This window comes from Macaca thibetana, chromosome 17 (genome assembly GCF_024542745.1).
Source record: "Macaca thibetana thibetana isolate TM-01 chromosome 17, ASM2454274v1, whole genome shotgun sequence".
In the NCBI taxonomy this organism is placed as follows: domain Eukaryota; kingdom Metazoa; phylum Chordata; class Mammalia; order Primates; family Cercopithecidae; genus Macaca; species Macaca thibetana.
Window position 1 is genome coordinate 69,154,761 of NC_065594.1, and position 25,812 is coordinate 69,180,572.

Sequence of the window (25,812 nt, forward strand, 5' to 3'; positions counted from 1 at the left end):
ATTACTTTATAAATAAATGTAGTAATATGATTTATCTTATTAGAAAAAAAGGCAAAATGTAAAATGTCTAATGGCTGTGAGATACTTAAAAACAATTTTTTTTTTTGGTAACGTAACACATAAAATCCTCAAAGTAAATTAAGAATATTTGAATAATTTTTTTAAAATTTTTGTTTTAATGTTGCCCAGGTTGGCCTTGAACGCATGGCCTCGCCTTCTTGTGCGCCAGGACAACCAGCCTGAGCCACCTCAGCTCCCTGAATAATTCTTTAACATACCATTCATGCATTTGAAACCATAACACAATGTACTTAGTTTTAAAGACAATTATCCAAGTTATTGTATAACTCATATACAAGATAAGGAAGCAAAAGTTATAATGAAAACATGTTGCACCCTTGGATATTATCATATAACTTGTTTTTTAACATAATCACACCCAAATAAAATATTTTTAATTTTTCACAATTATTCTAATTATGAAAATAATAAGAACACTTAAAAATCTTTTTTGAACACTGGGAATTTAGCACTTGTCTGGCATATACGAGGGTCACAGAATTGCTCATTTTGTCTTAAGAGTAATTTGTGTAGAACTCAAAATTTTGTGCTCAGAACAGTACGAATATAAAAAAGTAAATGGTGCGAAATAGGAACAATGGAAGTTGATTATGGGCAGATGCAATAAGTTGTCATCTGTGCCTTCTCTGCCCTGCCACCCCAATTGCTATGTCTATATGGCTAGCAATTCTTGCATAGACAATTCACTGGAGTTAACAAATGGTCAATGAAAAGTACTAGGTCTAAATTCAAAGTCAAGGGCTATCTGGTATCTTTATATCAGGTACCTTCATATTAGAGGGCAAAAAGTGACAGCATACATCTCCAACTGAGTTATATTAGTCAGATCCAAAAGAGCAAACATAGTTTTATCAATGAATATATTCCTTCTGATGCTAGAAACATGTTTGTTTGTTCCTGCACAAAATATGTATTTTATTGTGTAATATTGACATGGCCCTTAATAGCAAAATCAGAAATTGAGTTATGTACTCTATTACTACTCCTGAGGTAATATGTTGAGCATATCGAATTTACATTACCAAAAACAAAAGTTTAAATGTACTGTGGCTATTCTATTACTTAAACTCCCTTTTTCTCCGATCTATATTCAGGTAACTTTTTTATTATTTGTATCTACCTGTTTCGACTAAATTTAATAAGAGTTCACAACTGAATACAGCACATAGTGCAGGTTAATCTTTCATTCAGCATTTGATAAAGTTAATAAAATAAACAGTTGCTATTACACTGCAAAGTTGATTACTAGGGAGTAATTAATTAACTACCAACACTCTACAAAGGCCCACAAGAGAGTTGGCAAATTTGCAGATTTCTGAGTGCTTCAGCAATTCTTAGGTTCAAAGAGATATTAAAATGCTGCAACCCCTGATTTCATTTGGACTGTCCTTGGAAAGACTCCAACAAATTGAGTAAAAACCCTACCACAGGAAGTCAGACATATTCTATAGTCTGAGGAACAGAGTAACGTTTTTGCTGAATAGAGCACTTACTGCTTTTCATAAAAACATGATTCTCTAATATACATCTAATAATGCATAATCTATCAATCTATGCATAAGAAAGCTTTTCAAATTTTAGCATCCTACATGGTCTCTGCTGTGGGAGACAATAATGCACTTGTAAAATGGATGATGACATAAAGCCCTGTGCATATTTCAAATGAGACAAGAAGGTATTTATATAGTCGATGATGTTTGCTATTGCAATAATGGCATTATTTTTTCAATACCCCACTCAAGTACTATTGAGTATATGATTCCCTTGAAGCCTTTTCTTGTGTTATGAAGACTATTGCAGGACTTACTTTAACACTTACAATAATTGGAAATTATAAAGGAAACACATTCTGAAAGTTTTATTAAATAAACAGTACAAGCCACTCTATGTTGAAACCTATTTTTCCATAATTGGCACTGAATGAGTGATGTCATTGGTACATAATATGCAAAGGAAGAATTTCATCTTGAGAATGAGTTGGTTTTCCTTTGATAGAATCCATATTGAATGTGATGCCATAAAATGAGTCATTCAGTGGGACCCGGACAAGTGCTCGTTCTAAAACAATTACGTTTTAGGATCGTTTAAAATGTGGACCTTCACAGCACATATACTTTTTTGCTCAAAAACTTCTGTATTAGTCTATAATTTAGGTAATTGTAACATTCCATGAAAGATGAGAGAATAAAATGAAACAAATTCAATACAACAAAAATGTGTAGGGAGAGGCTCTGCAAATCAGCTTCTGGCATCTTTCATCTTCAGGTAGTGCTCTTGATCTCAGCCAGAGGCCAAAAAGTGATCTTTAGGGAGTGTAGAGATATGAAGCAGAGTGAATAGTGTCCATTCAACCCTGCTTTATTACGTGACTAAGGTTGTGAATTTCAAATAACAAAGTACAAATTTTAAATGTTACTTTTTGATAAATTGTTTAAATGGCTATGTGGGTCAGGCGTGGTGACTCATTCCTGTAATGCCAGCAATTTGGGAGGCCGAGGCCGGCGGATCAACTGAGGTCAGGCATTCGAAACCAGCCTGGCCAACATCGTGAAACCCCGTCTCTACTAAAAATACACAAATTAGCAGGATGTGATGGCGGGCGCCTGTAATCCCAGCTACTCGGGAGGCTAAGACAGGAAAATCACTTGAACCCGGGAGGTAAAGGTTGCAGTGAGCCGAGATTGTGCCATTGCACTCCAGCCTGGGCCACAGAGCTAGACTCCATCTCAGAAAAAGAAAGAAAGAAAGAAAAAGTCTACGTGAAAGTGTGGGCCAGGTGCGGTGGCTCACGCCTGTAATCCCAGCACTTTGGGAGGCCGAGGCAGGTGGACTGCCTGAGGTCAGGAGTTCGAGACCAGCCTGGCCAATATGGCGAAACCCCTCTCTACTAAAAATACAAAAATTAGCCGGGTGTGGTGGTGGACACATGTAATCCCAGCTATCCAGGATGCTGAGGCAGGAGAACCACTGGAACCTGGGAGGCAGAGGCCGGCAGTGAGACTGTGCCACGGCACTCCAGCCTGGGTGACAGAGCAAGACGCTGTCTCAAAAACAAAAAGAAAAAGAAAAGAAAGAAAGAGTGTGCTAGTGTGTGTGTGTGTGTGTGTGTGGAAGTGGAGGTTTCTGTTCATTGGTACATCATACACAAACGTAAAGTTTTAGAACAATAATCATCTATATATTTGAAGTGAATTTGATAAGCATTTGTTACTGAAATGATTACTAAATATAATAGATGGTGTGACTGAGTTATATCCACAAATACATTTTCATTAGGGATTCATCAATTCATAAGAGATGAAAGATGTGTTGTGGAGTCAGTATTTGGTTCCACTTCCTGCCATCATATTTCTTGATTGTCCTGTTACAACACAATGCTTTTCAAAGAATTGTAGTTTTCATCTTTTAATATAGTTCCCTTTAGTTTTCCTAGTTAAGATTCTGTTGCCCTGTCTTTAATTTCATAAAAGTAAATGAACATTTCTGCTCTCTTAATAGATTAACTATTTTTATGCATAGTCTACTTCTGTAGTTTTTGTACTATTATTATCTAATAGGATCTACATCTTATGAAATTACTTTGTCTTTACCAACTCCATTTTGAGGGAATATATTTCGTTATATTTTAGTAAAACTATTTGTTTGAATATGATTTTTTCCTTCACATTATCTGTCAATCAACCCTATTTTATAACAGCTTTTTAGCTTTGCATCATATTGCCTACTGGCTGCCAGGAAAATAATAAGCCTTACCAGAGGATTCAAAACTGACTAAGTTTAAGGTGAAAAAATGCACTGTATCCAAAAATGCACTGTGTCCTCAGATTCTGTATTTAGCTCTATAACTATTCTTTTTCCATTTTGCTCAGTTACTACTTTTCCTTCTTTTGTTCCTAGCTGTAAAATTTCCCCAAAGATTTGTGTCCCACCCTCTATCTCTTTCTCTTTTCTCCCTAATGTCAAGAGATCCAATATTTTCTAATTGTAGACATGCTAATGGTTAAAAACAATTTTGTGTATTTCATGCTCCCTGGGGGATAGGAGTGATATTATATTTGGGCATATAGAGTATTGATTCTTGTAACTGCATACAATCCACATTTAACATCTTCTATATCAAAATATATGCATAAATTAAATGAAATTAAATGAAATAATCCTCATTTGCTTGCACAATTTAGTTTTCAGATAAGTGAAATTAAACATCAAAGTCATATATTCTCTCAAGAGTTAAGTTACTTATTTGCATTACACAATTTTAACTACTATTAAGCTTATATAAAGTTTAAGAAATAAAAATGAACAAAAAAAGAGTTTAAAAATTAGTAAAACATTGAATGTTATAGAATTTCCTCATATATTTGAGCAAAAATTAGCATAAACATATTATGAAAGCATTACAGTTTTAGTGGTAATTTATAAATTTACAATTTTGCATGCTATCAAATTATAAAATTTCTCCATTAAGGCTTTGCTTAATGGTAAGTGAAAGAGAGAAACAGTTAAGCCAGGTATTACAAAAATAATTCGAGACGTTTAATTCATTCAAGTGTAGTGACTTTATCATTTTTAGAAAAATTTAACTTTAGTCTCTTGAAAAATAACTATCATCAACTGCTGTGTCATCATGGTACATTATGAAGTAAAGTAGAAATGGCCTTTCATTTTCTTGGGGCCAACTCCCAGACTTAAATGCTTCAGAAATTAGGATAAATGATAATTTTGAAGGGAGAAATTTTCCTATTGCAAAAGATGCATTCAAAGCTTTCTTATAGATATTACTTGCTTTGAAAACGAAGTGTCTGATGAGGCTTGTCTGTAATTAGAAAACATTAGATAAACTCTTCCCATTGTAGAAACATATTGGAACAACTATTTCACAGTAAATCAGGATTTCACCATCAAGTTATGTGATAAGCTCTTCTGTATTACTCAGTAAATCATGAAGTGTGACAATAAGGACACTCAATAAGCCTAAGAACTGCATAATAAATCATGAAATTTCACAGTAAGTTGCACAATAAGCTCCACTGTATTAGTCTCTAAATCATGGGCTTTCACAAAAAGTTATAAAAATAATTTCTTTCTTCTTTACCATGTCTACTATTATTATGGGGCATTCATCAGTTGAGGATAAAACTTACCAATAAATGGAAGTCTTTCACTTCCATGTGTTATTGAGAAAAATAGGTATAATTTGTCTGAAATAGAAGGAAAAGCTATTGAGTTTTATAAATATTAGTAAATAATAAAATTAATTCCAGCAACAATGTTAGCTTATAAGTGATATAGAATTCATTTATAGTAGATACTATATTTTAAAACGATTGAAAATTAGTTAATATTTACTTTTTATAACATAACATATATAAATATATTAAATATAATTATTGACAAGGGAAAGATATAAGTATCTAAAATAGAGTGAGTAACCACAATGGTAGTTCATTTTTATTGTGTGTATATGTGAAGAGTGAGAAAGAGAGATGCTTATATGTAATAATCTAAAATGTTTGTTTAATCTTGATGATCAAAAAATGTAATTAAGCTTTTAATAAGTTGAAAATTTGCTGGATACAATGGTATGTGCCGGAAGTCCCAGCTAATCAGGGGGCTGAGGTGGGAGGATAGCTTGAACCCAGGAGTTCCAACCAGTGAAACATAGTGAGACTTTATGTCTAATAAAAGTCAAAAATAATTCGAAAATTTATTTGAGAGATATGTCTTATGTGAAATAGAAGTTAAATAACCACTGAATTAGGATTCCATTGCTTAAATGATAGGTAACTAAATGTAATTAACTACGTTATTTAAATGTCAGTTCATTTTTAAAATTACCTTTAGAAAAATCTATTAATAATTTTTTCAAGAAAATATTTTGAGAAAATAACAAAAGTAAGCAAATTTAGCATAAACATGGGACTTCCCAACTAAATACTACTTAGGACTATTTTATCTTTGTAATGGAAAAAAAGCCAAAATATATTTTAAAAATTTTAAATGCAGGTAAGTTAAGAAAATAAGGTTTATACAAAAAGTAAGATTTGTTCATAATTCTATACCTAGAATTAGAAAATCCTGTTACTCCAAATACGATAAGGCAGATATTCCTATAATGATGACAACTAGGATTCTATGTGAAGAATAGCAGGACAAGAAAGTTCTTACTGCAAATGTCAACATCACTGGGGAGAGAGTTCCGTGGAATTTAGGTCCTACTTTCCTGGGGAAAATTTAGGGAGGTTTTTTTTTTTTTTTTTTTTTTTTTTTTTTTTTGAGACGGAGTCTCGCTCTGTCGCCCAGGCAGGAGTGCAGTGGCCTGATCTCCGCTCACTGCAAGCTCCGCCTCCCGGGGGTCACGCCATTCTCCTGCCTCAACCTCCCGAGTAGCTGGGACAACAGGCACCCGTCACCACGCCCAGCTTATTTTTTGTATTTTTAGTAGAGATGGGTTTCACCATGTTAGCCAGGATGGTCTTGATATCCTGACCTCGTGATCCCCTCGTTTCGGCCTCCCAAAGTGCTGGGATTACAGGCATGAGCCACCGCACCCGGCTAGGGAGTATTATTTTTAAAGTAGTATTGAACTACTGCCCCCTTAAACAGAAACACACACATAAACACAGATATATTGTTGAGTTATCTTATGATACTCTACACAAATTCTTCTCCATGTTGATAAGCCACTGAAAATAGGAATTCTGAAGAAATTCAGACATTATCCAAGATGAATCACCCCTACCACATCCATTGCAAGCTAAAGTCTTTGATAAGAAGACGTCCCAGATCTGAAAACATTTTACCCTGAGCCCAGTTATTGTTGAATAAAGTGAATTAACAATAGTTACTTTTTTTTCTTTCTTCCCTACATCAAATATTTAAGGTTTCTCATCTCTTTTTATTTTCCCTCTTTTGTTTTCCTTTAAATTGCTTGATGTTAAAAGAGCTCAATTTAGTGGGATCATGTAAGCCCCACAGAAGATTGAAATCGACTTTAATTATTTTAAATATCTCAATTTAAAAGCTTCTTTCAATAATTCTTAAATATTGTCAATTGACCCTGAGTTCGAGATAACTGTTTTTATGCAGATAATCGGCATAAATGGATTAATATTTCATCTCCAATTCTGCTCATTATATTAAAGGAAAGGCCAGTAACTACTTTTGACACCTATAATCTTTACATCTTTTGTTTTTTTAATTTAAAAAACAATCTGATTGTATCATAAAGATAAATATATAGTAGAGTTACATGGAACGATGACATCTTGTTTTCATTTACTGATACTGGATAAGTTTTTAAAACACAGAAATTTTAGGAATTCCCTGCTCAGAAATAAAGCAACACATTCTAAATTACAAATGAAAACACTGGTTGAATTTGTATGTAAAACTGTACATATGTAAGTTGAAATAAAATTCAGTTACCTTTAAAATTATATTTTCTAAAATCCCTAAGGAATATAGGAAAAACTAATATGAGCAGAATATAAACTTGTTATTAATCATTATTACAATGTTTGAAAAGCTTTGAAACATTTAAATAAAGCCCACTGCATATTCATCTAGTATTAATATACATAAACCATAAAATGCCTAAATCTTTAAGTCAACACAAAAACTCTAAGTAGATGCCTTATTAGTTCACATAGGTGATATTAAAATCTAGAAAGTAATCATTAAACTCAACATGAGTGGATGTCAAGAATATTAATGAAGAAAATGGCATAATTATTATTCTCAAAGTCCCACATGTAATATTTCTATTTTAGCAAAACTAGAAAAGATGTCAAAACTATAAGCTTAGAATTTTGAAAGATTTTTTTTTTCAAAATGTGTGGAACATTGCAGCATTTAAAAAAAAATTAAAGCGCCTTATTCAAAATAAATATTTTGTCATTTGCATTTAGTTTCAATATTTTATTCAGTATAATTAATCATTATAATTCAATCCATACACATCTGCTTCTAGCCAAGATAGATTAGCTCCATTTCCCCTAGGTGGTTTCTCTTACAAGTAGAAGACCCAGCACATAGCATAATAATATAGTCAAGAAGACTGAAAGTTTCAAAGAGGTAGGTAAACCTCATAAGGACATAGGAGCTTGAGGAATGACACAGTGTTGTATTCCCTAGGTTTTCTTTTTCTCTTCCATTTTTCCTACACAGAGCATCATAAAGGTCTCTGTCCTAGAACCAATAGGCATAAAACAAACAAACAAACAAAAAAGCTCCAAAAATAGTATGAGAAAAAAGCTCCATATTTCTATACTATGCACTGCTTTTTAGCCGAGATGTAGGAAAATGGTGGCATCACCACAGGCCTTTTTTGGCAACACTGATCCAACTGTAGCCAAGCACCAACATAACAATCATACCCTATTCATGGTTTTCGTGCCAAGAATAAAGTAGATATTTAACCTCACCCAGTTGCTTGGCAGAAGGAGACAGGATGGCTTCTCCTACTGTGTAGGGCTGATCTTCTTGAGGAAGAAAATGGTGCTCCAACTTAATGCCAGGGTAGTGTCACTGGAATACAGTTAGTGATGTGATGAACGTCTGTAACAGGCCAAGTTAACCTTGCATACTGCCCAGAAAATCCAATGAACTGGGAACAGCAGGTATTGCACCAAAGCAGGTTTAATTATCACAAGGCCAGCCAAGCAGATTAATGGGATATTTATCTCAAATCTTTCTCCTGGAAAGTTCAGAGGCTAGGACTTTAAATAATTATTTGGTGGGCAGGAAATGAAGAAATGGGTGCTGCTTATTGGTTGGAGATGAAATCATAGGAATGTCCAAATGGTCTTCATGTGCTGAGAGTTTCTAAGAGGGGGTTCCAAGACAGGTTGAGTCAGTTTCCTGGTATGAATCATGGGTCTAGAAAGAGTCAGTTGGTTTCCAGAATGCAAAAATCTGAAAAATACCTCAAATACCAATATTTAAGTTCTGACAACAGTATCATTTTCTATAGGAGAAATTGGGGAAGTTACAAATCCTGTGACCTCCATCTATGTGATTCTCAAGCAGTAAGTGATTACAGAAAGGCAAGATAGAGGACAATGACCAGTTATCATTTTACTATGCCTACATTTTAGCAGAATTCAGGGCCCTCCCATAATCCTATTCTAGTGAACTTTCATTAGTCTTGCAAAGATGGTTTTGGTCCCTGAGCAAGAAGGTAGTTGGTTTTGGAAAGCGACTATCATCTTTATTTTAAAATTAACAAAGGCATTTAGCTTGTGAGGTTAAAAGCAAGATGGAGTCAGTTAGATTAGATTTCTCTCACTGAGATAATTTTTGCAAAGGTGGTTTTACCTCCAGCCCCGCTTTATAACAATGAGACCTAATAAAGCATTGCAAGCAAGGGCTAATTACCACTTCGCTGTACCCTTGCATATTGTTGGCAGGCACTAACAGTGAGCTGAAACTCATCTGGTTGGCATCATCAAGACTGAACTCAAGACTCAAGGCTATAGGATTGAGGGCCAGTCAGAACGCCACTTGTTTTCAACCCTGTAGTCAACTGATTGCAATCCTCTACCCCTACCTAGAGGGAGCTGATCCTCTACCCCTACCCAGCAACCAAAAAAGTAGAATAAGAAAATGGAAGATAGGTCTAGATGACACTTTAGTTTCATCAACCTCCTGTGGTGACAATGAAATCAGCAGAGAGCTGAACTTCTGCCTCTACCCTACTGCAAGAAATAAATGATCAACATAATGAAATAACAGGATCTAATTGATCTATGTAGAACACGTTAGCCAACAATTTTTTAGTGCTCATAAAACATTCATCAAAGATAGAAAATATTATATTCCATAAAACTATAACAAATTTAAAGAAGTTAAAATTTTATAGCATTTTTTTCTGACCACAATGGAATCAAACTAGATTTCAAAAACACAGAAACCCTTGGAAATTTTCTAAAATATTAGAAATTCAATAATACATTTCTAAATAATGTATGGATCAAAGAGGTAGTGTCCAAGGAAATTTAATAATATACATAGGACTGAATGAAAATAATAATACAGCAAATCAAAATAACTGGGTGCAGTTAAAACAGTGCTGAGAGGAAAATGTATATCATTAAATGTTTACATTTTAAACCACAAAAGCTCTCAAATCAATCATCTAAGTTTCATCCTCAAGAAACTAGAAAGAAAAGAGCAAAATAAACTGGAAAAAGGAAAATAATAATGTTTGATCAGGAATCAGTGAAACTGAAAAAAAAAAATAAACCAGCAGAGGAACAAAAACACTGCTTCTCTCACATAAAATAAAATTTATAAAACTTTAGCAGGAACAGCAATAAAAAGAGAAGACATAATTTAACATGTCAAGTATGAAATAGAGATATCACTGTAGACACTGCATTTAATAAAAGGATAATAAGTAACTTTACATGCATAATTTCAATTAACTCAGAAGAATGGATCAATTTCTTGAAAACTAAAATCTACCAAAACTTAGCCAAGATGTAATGAACAATGTAAACAGTTCTGTAACTATTGAAGCTGTTAAATTTATAAGTAAAATCTGTTTAAAAAATGGCCAGAGTAAGATTATTTCACTGCTTAATTCTATCAAACAAATAAAGAATAATTAACTATGCTCCTTTTTTTATAGTTTATTGTAAGGGAACACTTCCGTACTATTTTGTAAAGTTACTGTGACTCTGATACCAAACCTAAACAAAGATGACATTTTTAAAAAGAAAAAAAAAACTGGAGAACAATGTCATCTGTAAACATAGATGATAAAACCATCAACAAAATATTAGCAAATCTTATCCAGAAATGTGCAAAAAGCAGTATACCCCATGACCAAACGAACTTTATTCAAGTCATGCAAGACTTTTTTAACATTTGAAAACTGATGAAATCTTCATAAAATTGGCTGAAGAAAAGAATCAGAGTAATATTACCATTTTACACAGTACAAATTTCCACATCCATTCAGAATGACTTTTTGTTTAATTAGAAATAGAGGGAAACCTATTTGACTTGATGTAGTGCATCTACAGAACACCCACAGCTAACATTATACTTAATAGTGAAGGTCAAATGGTGTTTTTCTATGACTGGGAACAAGGCAAGGGCGCTTGCTTTTGCAACATTTCTTCAACATAATACTGGAAGATCATTCCACTGTAAGAAGGGAAAAAAAGGAAAAAAAAAACCATGCATACAGATTGAAAGAAATAAAACTTTTTTTTAGATGACATGATTGTCTATGTAGAAAATCCCAAGGGTGACACACGCGCACACACATACACACACTCTCACACACATGCACACACACAATCTCGTAGAATGAATACATGAGTTAAGTCATAGGATATAAGAGCAATTGTATAAAGATATATACAATTGATTAAAAAATACAGTTGCTACATAAATTGATATATGAATATAAATTTTATTTCTATATGCTTACAACAAACAAGTGAAAATTGAAATTAAACGTGCAACATTATTTACTAGTGTTTCAAAGAAAGTAGTTAGCTCTATACTTAACCAAATATATATAGTATTTATAGGCTAAAAATTAAATTATAAAATCATGATGAAATAAACCAAAGCAGTCCTAAATAGATAAATATAGGGTATAAATGGGTAGGTAAACCAAAATAATTTATAGGTTCCTATATCTGTCCATCAAAATATCAGTGATGCTTTATAAAGCACAGAGAAGCTCATTCTAAAATTTACATGAAACAGCACAGAACAGAGGATAGCTAAAATTATCTTGAAAAAGAAGTGGTATCAATTGCTCTGTCAGATGTTAAGCCTTACTGTGAAAGTACAATTTGTAAAAGAAAGTGGTATTCATGAAGTAGAAGGCTCAGATCCATGAAACAGAAGCAAGAACCATGAGAACAGAGAATCCAGACAGAGTTTCAAAAAATTAGACCAACAGATTTTTGACAATAGTGTAAAAATGATCCAATGGAAGAAGGAGAAACTTTTCAGTACATAGTAGTGGAGTAATTGGATATCCGTAAGTACAAAATCTTTTACAAAAGAACCTTTACCTAAAACTCACATATTTTATAAAAAATCAACTAAAACTAGAATCATGAGCCTAATTTAAAACGCAAATCTCAAAAACTTCTTAGAAAAAATAAAATAGTAAAGAAAACATCTATAGCTAAGACATAGGGCTAGGTGAAGAGTTCTTGGTCTTAACACTAAAAACACAATCCATAAAATAAAAATTGATAAACTGGACATCCATAAAATGAAAACTTGTTTTTTTCCTGTGAAAACTCATGTGAAGAGAAAGAAAATCTAAGCTATAGACTGAAAGAAAATATTTTCAATCCATATATCCAACAAACATATTTCATTTAAAATATATAACACACTCAAAACTCAACAGTATAAAACCAAATCGTCCAATTAGAAAATGGGCAATAGATGAAGAGACATTTTCCAAATAGTGCATACAGTTGATAATAAGCACATAAAAAAGATGTTCAACATCATTAACCATTAGGGAAAGGCAAATTAAAGCAATAGTGATATATCACTACACACTTAGAATGAGGAAAATCAAATAGGATTAACATCAAATGTTCATGAGCATATGAAGTAACCAGCTCGACCACGCTGACATTGCTAGCCAGAATGTTAAAACAGACCAGTCACCTGGAAAAGGTTGTGGCAGTTTCTTACATAACTAAACATTTGTTTATAATATATTCTAGGAATTGTACTCTGGGGCATTTAATTCAGAAAAATGAACACTTATATTCATAAAGCTTGAAAGTAAATATTTATAAGCACCTTTCTTCATAATAGCCAAAAACTGGAAATAATTCCAATATCCTTCAATACATGAATAGTTGAACAAACTGTGGTGTATCTTTACTATAAAATAATACTCAGTGATAAAAAGCAGTAAAAATGAGATAGCAATTTAGATAATGCTAAAATAATTATTCTGAGTGAAAATGCTAATCTCGAAAGGTTGCATACTGTACAATTGCATCTATATTACATTCATGGAATAATATAAATACAGAGATTCAGAGCAGGTTAGTTATTGCCAGGGATTAGGAAGCAGAGGTTAGAAGTGGCTAAGGTTACAAAAGGAGATCCTTATGATGCAGCTGTCCTGTATATTGACTGTGAGGGGGTGGTAAAACAAATCTGCAGATGGGACAAAATCGCATAGAACTAAGGTCACATACACACATATCCATGCACACACATGCAAGAATGCATGTAAATCTGGTGAAATCTGAATAAAATGGATGGATCAGGTCGATGTCAATTTTCTGGTTTTGATATACTGCCGCAATGCAAGAGGTTACCACTGTAGGAAACTGGGTGAAAGGTATATAGATTTTCTCTCGGTATTAGTTTTTCCAGCTGAAGGGGAATCTATAATTATGTCAAAAATAAATAAATAAATAAATCCATCCAGTGGTGACACAAATGTAATGGATAATAAAATCATGTAATTTTTAATGTTTGATGGGATATTGCTTAATGCTAAGAAAATCATTTTTGTTTACCTACTTTTATGAAAACGATATGCTCTTGAGAAGAATTTCTCACATTCCTATGTCATCAGCTCATGTGAAAGGTAGCAAGTGATGCAAACTAATGTGTGAATTGCCATAAAACAATAACTGAAATATTTAAATCAAATAAAAATTTGTTACAACAAATAAGATTATTGGTAGGGAACTGATTTCAAAGATATTTTGCTTCTATTCCAGAGTGGAACTGCCCCTTAGAGCAGTGATTACATTGTAATAGTTTTCCTAGTCTTTATTATATAAATATTACATATTATATTAACATACATATTCTTATTTAGATAATTACTTAAAAATAAATTCAGTTTTCAATTACTGTAGGATAAGCTGGTGAAAATAGTCCCCTGTACATATTATGTGCCATGATTTTCAACCCTGCCTCTAAACCAATAACCTTAGTTTATTCTATATTTGAACATCATATTTCATTTATCTGCTGCATTTTTGTTCTCCAAAAAATTACTATTGTTCTATTTAGTGCTAATTTCACTTTTTTCTCTAAAATATTTTAGGGATTTATGTGTATTTAAAACCTTGTCATGATTATGTGAGGTGAATGACTTATAGTGTTATCTTTTCTTGAAAATCAATTTTATCTTCCTGTTCAGTGCATTTTATGTTTTCTTTCCTCTCATCCTAAAAGAAGTTCTGAAATGAAGCCAACTTATAATGAGATGTCCTCTGAAGTAATCAAATATTACACTGAGAGTCATCCATCACAGAAGGCCCACAAGTTTCTGTTACCTATATCCTTGGAAAATGTGAATTAAGTAATTACAAATAAAAAGTTGACAATATCATTTATGCTGTTTCATTGTGTTAACTTATATGGCTGGTTGGCAACTCTAAAGCTGCGCCAGAGACAGGGGAATGCCATATCTTTGTATTATTTTGTGAATGAGTGACTCATAATTTGAGGTCAATATTGTGCTTCAAATACAAATGACATACCTAATGTGGAATGTAAGAGCAAAATCATATGTCCAGATTACGTATATTTCTGTTTTATTTTGGGTGAGGTCAGTTTGATCAATATACATAGCTGAGCTTTAAATATAGAATGGAATCAAGAAATTCGGTTTGGTAAAAAGAAGTTTTAAAGAGAACAAGATGTTCAATTCTACATTAATCATAGATTACATCAAAAGTCATTAAATGGCAATAGCTAAGACAGAAAAATATCTTAGCTAATTATTTGTTTTAAAGATATTCTATAATTTATATTTCATTACTCTTTTATTGTAAATTAGAAGGTAAAATATATGTTTCTGTGTGATGTGGGCATATGTGTGTAGAAGTCAACTGTGCTTTGTCAATAAAACACCACGTAGTAATTTTAAATAGGGTTTTCTTTCTGATGAGCTCTACAGTCATCACCATTATATGCAAAATATGAAAGTAGTAAATAATATAAAATAAACCATTATGCGTCTGGGCACGGTGGGTCATGCCTGTTATCCCAGCACTTTGGGATGCCAAGGTGGGAGAATCACTTGAGGTCAGGAGTTCGAGACCAGCCTGACCAACATGGTGAAGCCCATCTCTACTAAAAATACAAAAATTAGCCAGGTGTCATTGTGGGTACCTGTAAGCTGCTCGGGAGGCTGAGGGATGAGAATCACTTGAACCCAGGACACGGAGGTTGCCATAAGCCGAGATTGCGCCAATGCACTCCAGCCTGGGCGACAGAATGAGACCCTGTCTCAAAATAAATAAATAAACAACCAACCCATTATGCTTTCTTAAAGGGCACATAAAACATTTCTCTTAAAAGTTAAAATATACTGTAGTTATAATAAAAATTTGTTTGTCTTTTGTCCACATGTTTGTACCATGGTCCTCAAACCTTTCAGAATATAGCCCATGTATCTATTCTAAGATGAAAGAAAAAATTTTGTGAATGAATATTGGGTACAGAAAGTAATTATGCAGTTGGGGTTATCAGCCCAATTCAGTGAACCTACATATGAAATAACATAGGTAGCTCAAGTGACTTAAGAAACTTCCTTCCCACCAACAGTGTATAAGCATTTCCTTTCTTCTGCAGCCTCACCAGCATTTGTTGTTGTTCGACTTTGTAGTAATAGCCATTCTGACGGGTGTGAGATGGCATCTCATTGTGGTTTTAATTTGCATTTCTCTGATGATTAGTAATGCTGAGCATTTTTTGTATGTTTGTTGGCCATTTGTATGTCTTCTTTTGAGAATTATCTGTTCATAATTTTTGCCCATTTTTAATGGAGTTATTTGGTTTTTGCTTGCTGATTTAAGTTCCCTAGAGAGTCTAGGTATTAGGCCATTGTCAGAGGCATAGTTTGCAAATATCTTCTCTCATTCTGCAGGTTGTCTGTTTGCTCTATTACTCGTTTATTTTGCTGGGAAGGAGCTCTTAATTTAATTAGGTCCCACTAGTCTAGTTTTGTTTTCACTGCAATTGCTTTTGGGGACTTAGCAAAAAAAACCTTTTGCCAAGCTTGATGTCGAGAAGAGTATTTCCTATTTTTGTCTTCCAGGATTTTTATAGTTTGAAGTCTTATGTTTAAAGCTTTAATACATTTTGAGTTAATTTTTATATATGGTGAAATGTAGGGGTCTGGCTTCAACCTTCTGCATATGGCTAGCCATCTATCCCAGCACCATTTTTTTTAATGAGGTGTCCTTTCTCCATTGCTTGTCTTTGTTGACCTTGTTGAAGATCAGATGATTGTAAGTGTATGGCTTTCTTTCAAAGTTTTCTATTTTGTTCCATTGGTCTATGGGTCTGTTTTTGTACCAGTACTGTGACAATTTGGTTAATTTAGCCTTATAGTATAATTTGAAGACAGATTGTCTGATGCCTTCAGCTTTGCTCTTTCGCTTAGGATTACTTTGTTTGGGCTCTATTTTGTTTCTATATAAATTTTAGAATTTATTTTTTCTAATTCTGTGAAGAATGATGTTGGTAGTTCGATTGGAATAGCACTGAATTGATAAATTACTTTGTGCATTATGACCATTTAAAAAATATTGATTCTTCCAATCAATAGTGGAATGTTTTTCCATTTATTTGTATAATTTCTGATTTCTTTCAGCAGTGCGTTTCAGTTCTCCTTGTAGAGATCTTTCACCTCTTTTGTTAGATATATTTCTAGGTATTTCTCTTTTTTGTTATTGTAAGTGGGATTGTGTTCTTGGTTTCACTCAGTCTGGACATTGTTGGTGCATAGAAATGCTACTGATTTTTATACATTCATTTTATATCCTAAAACTTTATTAAAGTTGTTTATCAATTCTAGGAGTCTTTTGGCAGTCTTTAGGATTTTCTAGGTTTAGAATTATATCATCAATGAAGAAAGATAGTTTTACTTCTTTTTTTTTTTTTTTTGCCTATTTTGGTGCCTTTTATTTATTTCTCTTGCCTGATTGCTCTGACTAGGACTTCTAGAACTACATTGAATAGGAGTTGTGAGCATGGGCATCCTTGTCTTGTTCCAGTTCTCAAAGGGGATAGTTCGAGCTTTCGCTCAGTCAGTATGATGTTGGCTGTAGGTTTGTCATAAATGGCTCCTATTATCTTGAGGCATATTTTCAATGCCCGGTCTTTTGAGAATTTTTATCATGCATCTTATCGAAAGCTTTCTCTGCATCTATTGAGATGATCTTATGGTTTCTATTTTTGATTCTGTTTATATGGTGAATCACATTTGTTGATTCCTGGATGTTGAACCAGCCTTGCATCTGAGGGACAAAACCTACTTGATCATGGTGTATGAACTTCTTGATATGCTGCTGGATTTGATTTGCTGGTGTTTTGTTGAGGATTTTTGCATCTATGTTCATTTGAAATATTGGTCTGAAGTTTTCTTTTTCTGTTGAGTCTCTGCCAGATTTTGGTAACAGGCTGATGCTGGCTATACAGAATGGATTAGGGAGGAGCTCATTCTGCTCAATTTTTAGATTAGTTTTAGTAGGATTGGTACCAGTTCTTCTTTGTGTGTCTGATAGAATTCAGCAGTGAATCCATCCTCCAGAACTCTTTTGCTTGACAAGTTCTTTATTAGTCATTCAATTTCAGAAGTTGCAGTCTGGAGATTTCTCAAAGAACTTCAAACAGGGCTAATGTTTAACCCAGCAATGACATTACTAGATATATACACCCCCCAAAAAAATAAATCATGTTACCTAAAAGACACATGCATTTGTATGTTCATCACTGTGCTATTAACAATAGCAAAGACATAGAATTAACCCAAGTGCCCATCAATGGTAGGTCGGATAAAGAAAATGTGGTACATATAAACCATGGAATACTACACAGCCATAAAAAGAATAAAATTATGTCCTTTGCAGCAACATGGATAGAGCCATAATCCTAAGCAAATTAATACAGGACTACCCAACTAAATACCCTATGTTCTCATTTATAACTGAGAGCTAAGCATTCAGAACATATGGGCATAACTATAGAAACAATAGACACTGTGAATTACTAGAGGGTGGAGTGAGGGGAGTTGGATTTATGAACTACCTAGCAGGTACTAAGCTCACTACCAGGGTGACCAGATCTGTACTCCAAACCTTAGCATCATGCAGTATCCCCATGTAAACAATCTGTACATGTATGCCCTGTATCTAAAATAAAATTTGAATTTTTTTCAAAAAAGAAAATTCAAATGATTTACCTCCTCCAAAGAATTCCACCTTCAGCCAATTGTACCTCAATTTCTTTTCTTTTCTTTTTTTCTTTTCTTTTTTTTTTTTTTTTTTTTTTTGGAGACAGAGTCTTGCTAGGTCGCCCAGGCTGGAGTGCAGTGGCGCCATCTCGGCTCACTGCAAGCTCCGCCCCCCAGGTTCCCGCCATTCTCCTGCCTCAGCCTCCCGAGTAGCTGGGACCACAGGCGCCCCGCCATCAGGCCCGGCCCATTTTTTGTATTTTTAGTAGAGACGGGGTTTCACCGTGTTAGCCAGGATGGTCTTGATTTCCTGACCTCGTGATCCGCCCGTCTCGGCCTCCCCAAGTGCAGGGATTACAGGCGTGAGTCACTGCGCCCGGCCGATTTTACCTCAATTTCACAGTGGAATTTATGTGTTTATTAAACTTAGGCACCTCCTTGGCTATATAAATCTTTCCAGTACAATGCAAATACCAGATTGTTAGCATACATTAAACAAATAAGGGCTCCTTGGGAATAGGCAGAACTCCTGGTTGTGGTAGGAAGATAAAGGGGCTCAAAGTTAATTCATGGGACTCCTTGTGTGCAGATAAGGGTCTAAGTGCTGATCAATGTCCTAAAACAAGAATGGCCCCATTTTTGAATAATAAAAAAATACAAGTCTGTGTTCTGCTTGGTGTGCAAAAGAGCACGTTGATGCATTTTCTCATGCATTTGATCAGCCTAGACTTGGTCTGCAATCAAACTAATAAACTACTATTAAATGAATTCTGAAAATAATGCTGGAGAATATGTATAGTTTTATGTAGAAAAAGTAAATTAAGAAATTAATTCTTCTAATTTTTCTGTGAATTTTAAATTTATTTTCACTTAAAAATGAGACTGGCCAACTACCCTATGATTGGAATTTTAGGTAATTAATTTTACTAAAGGAAGGTAGATTGCACATAACAAGAACTGAATATTTATGATACAAATAAAATTATTTAAATATGTTATATTCACATATAACCCAGGAAATTTAAAACAAATATGAGTGTATGTTCTGATTGGTGTGCGAAAGGGCAAGTTGATGCATTTCCACACGCATTTGATCAGTTATTACCAATCTTTGAATAGACAGACTGAAGGGAGGTATTTTTTAAAAACCTTGTTAGATAAATTTGGTCTGTACACATATTTCCCTAACAATGAAGTTCTTAAATTACACTGCCTTAATAATATATTATATAAATGAGAAATTAAAATAATACCCTCCAAACAGCATCTTTTGTAATGTTTGAATCAATAGGTTAAAGTAATATTATGCCAAAATTTAAACTAAGCATTTTAGATGGCCCCAAGGTACCAGTGTACCAACAAAAATTATCAGATTGGAAGATACTAGATTTGACCTCATACAGGTGTTTAAGAGATATCCTTAAAGAAGACTCCCGATAAATCACAAGGAACAGAAAGGATATTTCTGCTCGCCTCATTTCTAGGCTGACCTTTTGTGATTTTACAGCCACCCACGGTAACAATTTGCAGTCTTATATTCACCTTCCTTACGCTGAAAACATGTTTGTCCCCTTCATGTGTGTTAATGTGCCTGAAATCCCCAAATTGGATGGAAGCAAATGGGCACTTTCAATGTCACTTTTCATCTTGGGATAAGAGTTTATCACAGTCTTGTGGAAACATATGTTAACAGTTTACTTAAGTAGACACAATAATAAGCAGTTAAAGTGTTGTCTTTTTGGGGAATGGGAAAGACCAAGAAGTAGGTGATATAAAAATCGGATTGTTTGGTTTTCCTTTTCTCTCCCTCTTAGCTCCTAGAATGAATGCTCTTACAGCTCAGACGTCTCTTTTTTTAAGACAAATTTTGACTGTGCTGAGACCAGGGCTAATCAATTTTTGTATCCAAAGAAATATTTGTATTTATAAATCGATGCTGTAGGTTAAAGGCAGCTTTCTATAACTGTGGGTTAGCGCTCTTAAAGTGCTTATCCAAATTCCTATTCTACAAGAATGAGAATTTACATTTTATCTGTGTCTCCCAAGATTGCCACAATGGTGACCTCACTTGTGTCTAGTAATTTTATTTATTACTAAATTTAGCACATTAGAAACAGGAAATTTTGAACTTTTCTTTGAAGTTAGCAACTTTGTGACTTCCATTTGCTTAAGTATTCGTTACATGCTCTCATGCCTTCATCCCGTTTAATAAACTAATTCGTAAATTTTAAATTTCATGTCACTCTGTATAGCATGATAAAATCTCATGCTGTCCCTCCCTTTAGTCATCCTCATCCCATGCTCCTGTCAGAGGCATTTTATCATCTGACATCAACACAAGAAAGGTGAGTACAGTACAACAAGATATTTTGAGACAGAGACCACATTTACATAATTTTTTACAGCATATTGTTACAATTGTTATATTTTATTGTCAGTTATTGTTGTTAATCTCTTATTATGCCTGGTGTATTAGTTAAACTTTACTATAGGTATGCATGTGTAGGGGAATAATGGCATCTATAGGGTTTGGCACTATCCACAGTTTCAGACAGTCCTTAGGGGTCTTGGAGCACGTCACTCATGGATAAGGGCAGATTACTGCATATTATGCTACATGATTATTACTTAGAAGTAAATATTATATCGCATATATTTTTACTTGACTCTTTTAAATGTTCTATTGTGAAATAAGAATGTGGAAAACTGCATGGAATCAAACCATATAATTTAGCCAATAATTATGAAGCAAACATCCGAGTAAATACTATTTATGTCCAGAGCTTGCCTTCACCCGTCCTGTCAGTTATAACTCATCCCTCCTCTCTTAAGCTAGTCACTATAATGGATATATTTTTCCTGTGTAGCTCACTTTTAAGCACATTTAACACCTGGAGAAGTGTGCTTTCAAATAATATATATAAATATGAATTGCAAATTAAACTGTAGCAAGCTATTATAAACTAAATTACTACTATCACATCTTTTTATAATCTAAGCAAATTATAGGGAAAATATTATTTATCCCAATTGAACCATGATGAAATTGAAATTGTTCTCCATAAAATATCATAATTTACAGAGTTGTAAATTTTAGAACCAGTTCTGACACCCAGTCTTCATGCCTCTTTCACTCATTTCTTTATTTTCCTGACAAAATAGAAAGACACTTAATGTTGTAAAAAGAAACTGCATTAAGAATACAAAAGCATTCTTGGTTCTCTTCCAAGGTCTCTTCCTTCTGTCATCTTTGCTTTGTGTGCTGGGTAAATCATTTAATTTTTTTTATATAGAAATAAATATAAAATTGAATGACAGACATCAAACTACCTCATAAATTAAGTGACTGTCAAAACTGTGACTTTTTTCTCTTAAACAGAAATTCTAGTCATGGGACAAAATAATTATTAAACATAATAATGATTATGGTGATAACTATCATTTATGAATTGCTTATTGTCAAGCATGCTAAGTACTGTATATACAGTTTATGATTTATCTTTATTGACTTAAAATCAAGAATGAAATCCAAATCCGCTCCATCTAGATTCCTCACTTTTATCAGTTCTCCCAAATCATTAGCTGTATATGTCTATAGCTGTTATCTGTATTTATTCATCTATGTATCTAGCTACCTATACATGTGAATACACAAACCTGTACAATAAAATAGGAAAGACATTTTACAGTTTAATTTTTGATTAAGATAATTATATACATTGTATATGTGCCTATAAATGTGATTTTTAGTGTGAAAAAACATTCTAAATTATTTGTTAAATCAAATACTTGAACTATTTTAAAAGTTAATAATTGTTCAATATGTGAATACATTTAAGAACCAAAAGAAATGAAAACATTTTAACTTAAATGATGTGTCACTAAACCTATTTATTAAACTAATATCACATAATAGTTTTATAGTTGACAATCTCTTTAGAAAAGCATGTGATAACCAGTAATTTAGTCAAGATTTCAATAAAAAGCATATTCCTTTCATTAATATGTTTATAGAATGTCTAATATTGATAAGGATCATCTATGTAGAATTATATGTAAAAGGACTTATGTCTTATTTTACCAAAATAAAATACTGTTTCAAAGGTACTGTTATGATTTGGCTGTGTCTCCACCCAAATCTCATCTTGAATTGTAGTTCTCAGAATTCCCATGTGTTATGAGAAGGACCTGGTGAGAGAAACTTGAATCATGGGGGTGGTTTCACCCATACTGTTCTCATGGTAGTGAATAAGTATCATGAGAACTGATGGTTTTATAAGAGTTTTCCACTTTCACTGCTCTCTTATTCTGTCTTTGCCGGCTGCCATGTAAGACATGCCTTTCACCTTCCACCATGATTGTGAGGCCTCCCCAGAACCTGGAACTGTGAGTTCATTAAACCTCTTTTTCTTTATAAATTACACAGTCTCGAGTATGTCTTTATCAGCAGCATGAAAATGGACTAATACAAGTACTATTCAAAATCAGTAATTATTTCAATTACTTACTTAATTGACTAAGTTAGCTGAATTTATGTGATATTTAAACAGCTTGATAGTTTTTATTTGAGCTAGTTTATCTGCTAGTATTTTTATGTTTTTATGTATTTCATCATAATTGTATATTTCTACTTTCTTCTTTTTCTTCCTGTCTCCCTTCCTTTCCTCTTTTACTCCCTCCCTTCCTTCATGTGGACAGAATATGGTGATCAAATTTAATTTCAATTTTAATTGATAATTGTTAAAGTTAGTTAAGATTCAATAATATTAAAGTAATTTAGCCCAGTGTTTACCAATATTGGGCTATGTAGCAGATAACTATGTTAGCAAATAAATCTGTGACATTAATTAGCTCTTAAAATAAATAAAATTTTAAGAAAGTCATTTCCTGAAAGAGTAATTCAAATTAGGAAAAAAATACAATATCTCTCTCCCTTACTTTTCTGCTATATTTGAACTTTCATTGCATTCTGCCTCATTCATAACTAGATAAAATGAATGTAATTAATTATTGCTAGCTTTATTATTAGAGAGTTAAATAGAAGAACTGATGGGGAAAAAATTAACAGCACACTGTACCACTATTTACTGTTTCATTCTTGGGATTTTGGGTAACTCATTATTTCTGAGTTTAAAACTTCCCAAGCCATTTTTCTAACAACCTTGGCCAGCAGGCTTGAGGTAGGTAACCTGCTTTAAATTGCTTTGCATAACTCATGAAGAAATATTCTCAATGCGTCCAATTGCATTGTGTATTTATAAGCTCTAGTGCTCTACCATGAACTTTGAATTAACACAACTATAGAAATGAGCTGATAATGCCCTTAATTTCTTAAACTATATCTGTCATTTCAAGACTTTCCCATCAGTGCTTTTACAAAAAGATACAACGTCTCTGATTTTTATTCACATTTTCCTAGAATACGAACACAATATGCACTTATCTTTATTTTCAATGTCTCAATATTAAAAATTACAACATTTGACATTTGTATGCTACTTTAATTTTTACAATATGGCCAGAGTTTTCTAATATGTACTTTAAGGTGTTTCCAAGTTACAGGTCTACAAATTAACACGAACAAAAATATTCAACAATATTTCCCTGAAGATACCATTTAATCATGGTAACGCAATCAAATCTGCTAACTCGCATAAGCCCGCATATTTATTATAACTATTTAATTTTAGAAATCAACAACCCTCATGAACATTAAAAGTGTCATCCACGCACTTTTAACAACTATATTTTAATGCCATAAGCATCAAGTGGTTAAAAGAAATCACCATAAGGTAGGTTTTATGAATTTTCAGTGGACTGTATGCTTCGTCAAATGCACACCTAAAAAATATGTGACATTCTTTCTGTCCTACTACCACTCATATGAATAATCTTTTGTCAAATGAGTGGTGTCCCATCTGTCCAGATAGAAGCCACATTTTAAAGAAGAATCCTGGGCCATGGCTTCATTTTGCCTAGATTCAAATCCCCTGCATTTCTTATTGTATTCAAAACCTTACTAAGGCATATAGAAAGGAGGTTAAGTAGCTATAAGACATATCTGTCTCTTTGTGTATTTTATCTAAATGTCTTTAATGCTCTCTATTATTCTAAAATTAGTTTTTATTTTAAAGTAAATATGTCAACAACTTCTTCATGTTGTAATGTATGTATCCATGTAATCCTTGTGCACGTCTCCTTCAGCACATACATGACCATTTCTCTAGAGTACATACTGGTGGAACCATAAGCAAATAATTACGGGGAAAAAAGGAGCAAATGAATCTGGAGAGAATCTGGAAGGCAATGAATTCCATTCTTTTAAACTGAATTTTGAAAAACACCAAGAATAGACAATCATATGTAGAATTCTAATAAAAGACATTCAAACAGATGCATATATAGAATTCTAATAAAAATGTATTCAAATAGAGGCGTATGTAGAATTCTAATAAAAGTATATTCAAATAGAGGCATATGTAGAATTCTATTTGTTTACTAATTGCAATTCTAACTATGTAGAAGAGAATATAATCAAGAGCTATAGTTTAGGGAAGTATTAAGTGTTATTTTCATGGAGATGTAAAAAAGTAGACTGCTTTAAAAATATTTAGCAATAGTTGGTGTGTGGATAACAGAAAACGTGAGAAATAAGCTTAGATTTGTTGAAAGAGAGCAGAAAAATATACTACAGACATGACAGATCAGGCTAGTGGAATCAGTGTATTTCATCTTAGAAAAAAAACATAAGTGTAGGTATAAAATAGACTAGATTTGAGGGTCAGAGTCCAGAGACAGGACTACCTTTATTTATTTTATTTTAAAAAAGCATGCACATGGCATTTATCATGCTTCAAGGACATCAGTAATAATCTGTAAGTCATAATAAATAGTTAAAACATCACCATAACAACAATGTGAAGTAAATCAAGAGCTTCAAGTAGAGGAGTAGGCACAGGCATATATTGCCTTTAAACATGCTATACCTGTGTCAGTGGTAGCAAGAATGAAACAGGAGCACTAACTCAGAAACCTGTGCAGAACTCCTGCTTGGACAGAAGTCAGGCCGCCTTGGGAAGTGCTGGGATTACAGGTGTGAGCCAGCGCGCCCGGCTCAGAAATTTCTTATAATCAACATTACTCACTGGCATTCTCTTAAATAAGCCGTGAAGTACATTTAGGGACATCTACCAACAAGTCTGTCACACCTGGTTTTTCTGCCAGCGACAGAACAGATCACAGCTTCTTGGCTGAGTCCATTGTAAAGTAGCTTGTATTTAGGGGGCATGAACAAAATAATTTTCACTGTATCTTTAAATATTGGATTCACACTCAGGAAAGTGAGAATGTCACACTGTGAGACACACAGGAGACAAAATTGAATGAAGGCAAAGACGTGTAACATCTCCCATCTCATTTTCATTCTATGGCATATGCTCATTGAATAAATTAATTCATGAATTGTTTTAAACACTTGTCTCTGTTACATTACCATTTCTTTCATCCTTTCCTCTCTCTCCTTC

General features: G+C 33.4%; 2 long non-coding RNA genes across 2 annotated transcripts in view; one reads left to right on the forward strand and one right to left on the reverse strand.

The window, feature by feature from the left end:
- Window positions 1–25,812, forward strand: part of LOC126940295 (uncharacterized) — a 91,716-nt gene that overhangs the window by 47,528 nt on the left and 18,376 nt on the right. The window lies entirely within an intron of this gene.
- LOC126940296 (uncharacterized) lies at window positions 1,909–24,202 on the reverse strand. The gene is made up of 5 exons (XR_007720698.1): window positions 24,131–24,202; window positions 7,510–7,535; window positions 6,540–6,678; window positions 5,226–5,282; window positions 1,909–2,384 (listed from the first exon to the last, which is right to left on the reverse strand). It is a non-coding gene; the product is annotated as an uncharacterized LOC126940296 (long non-coding RNA).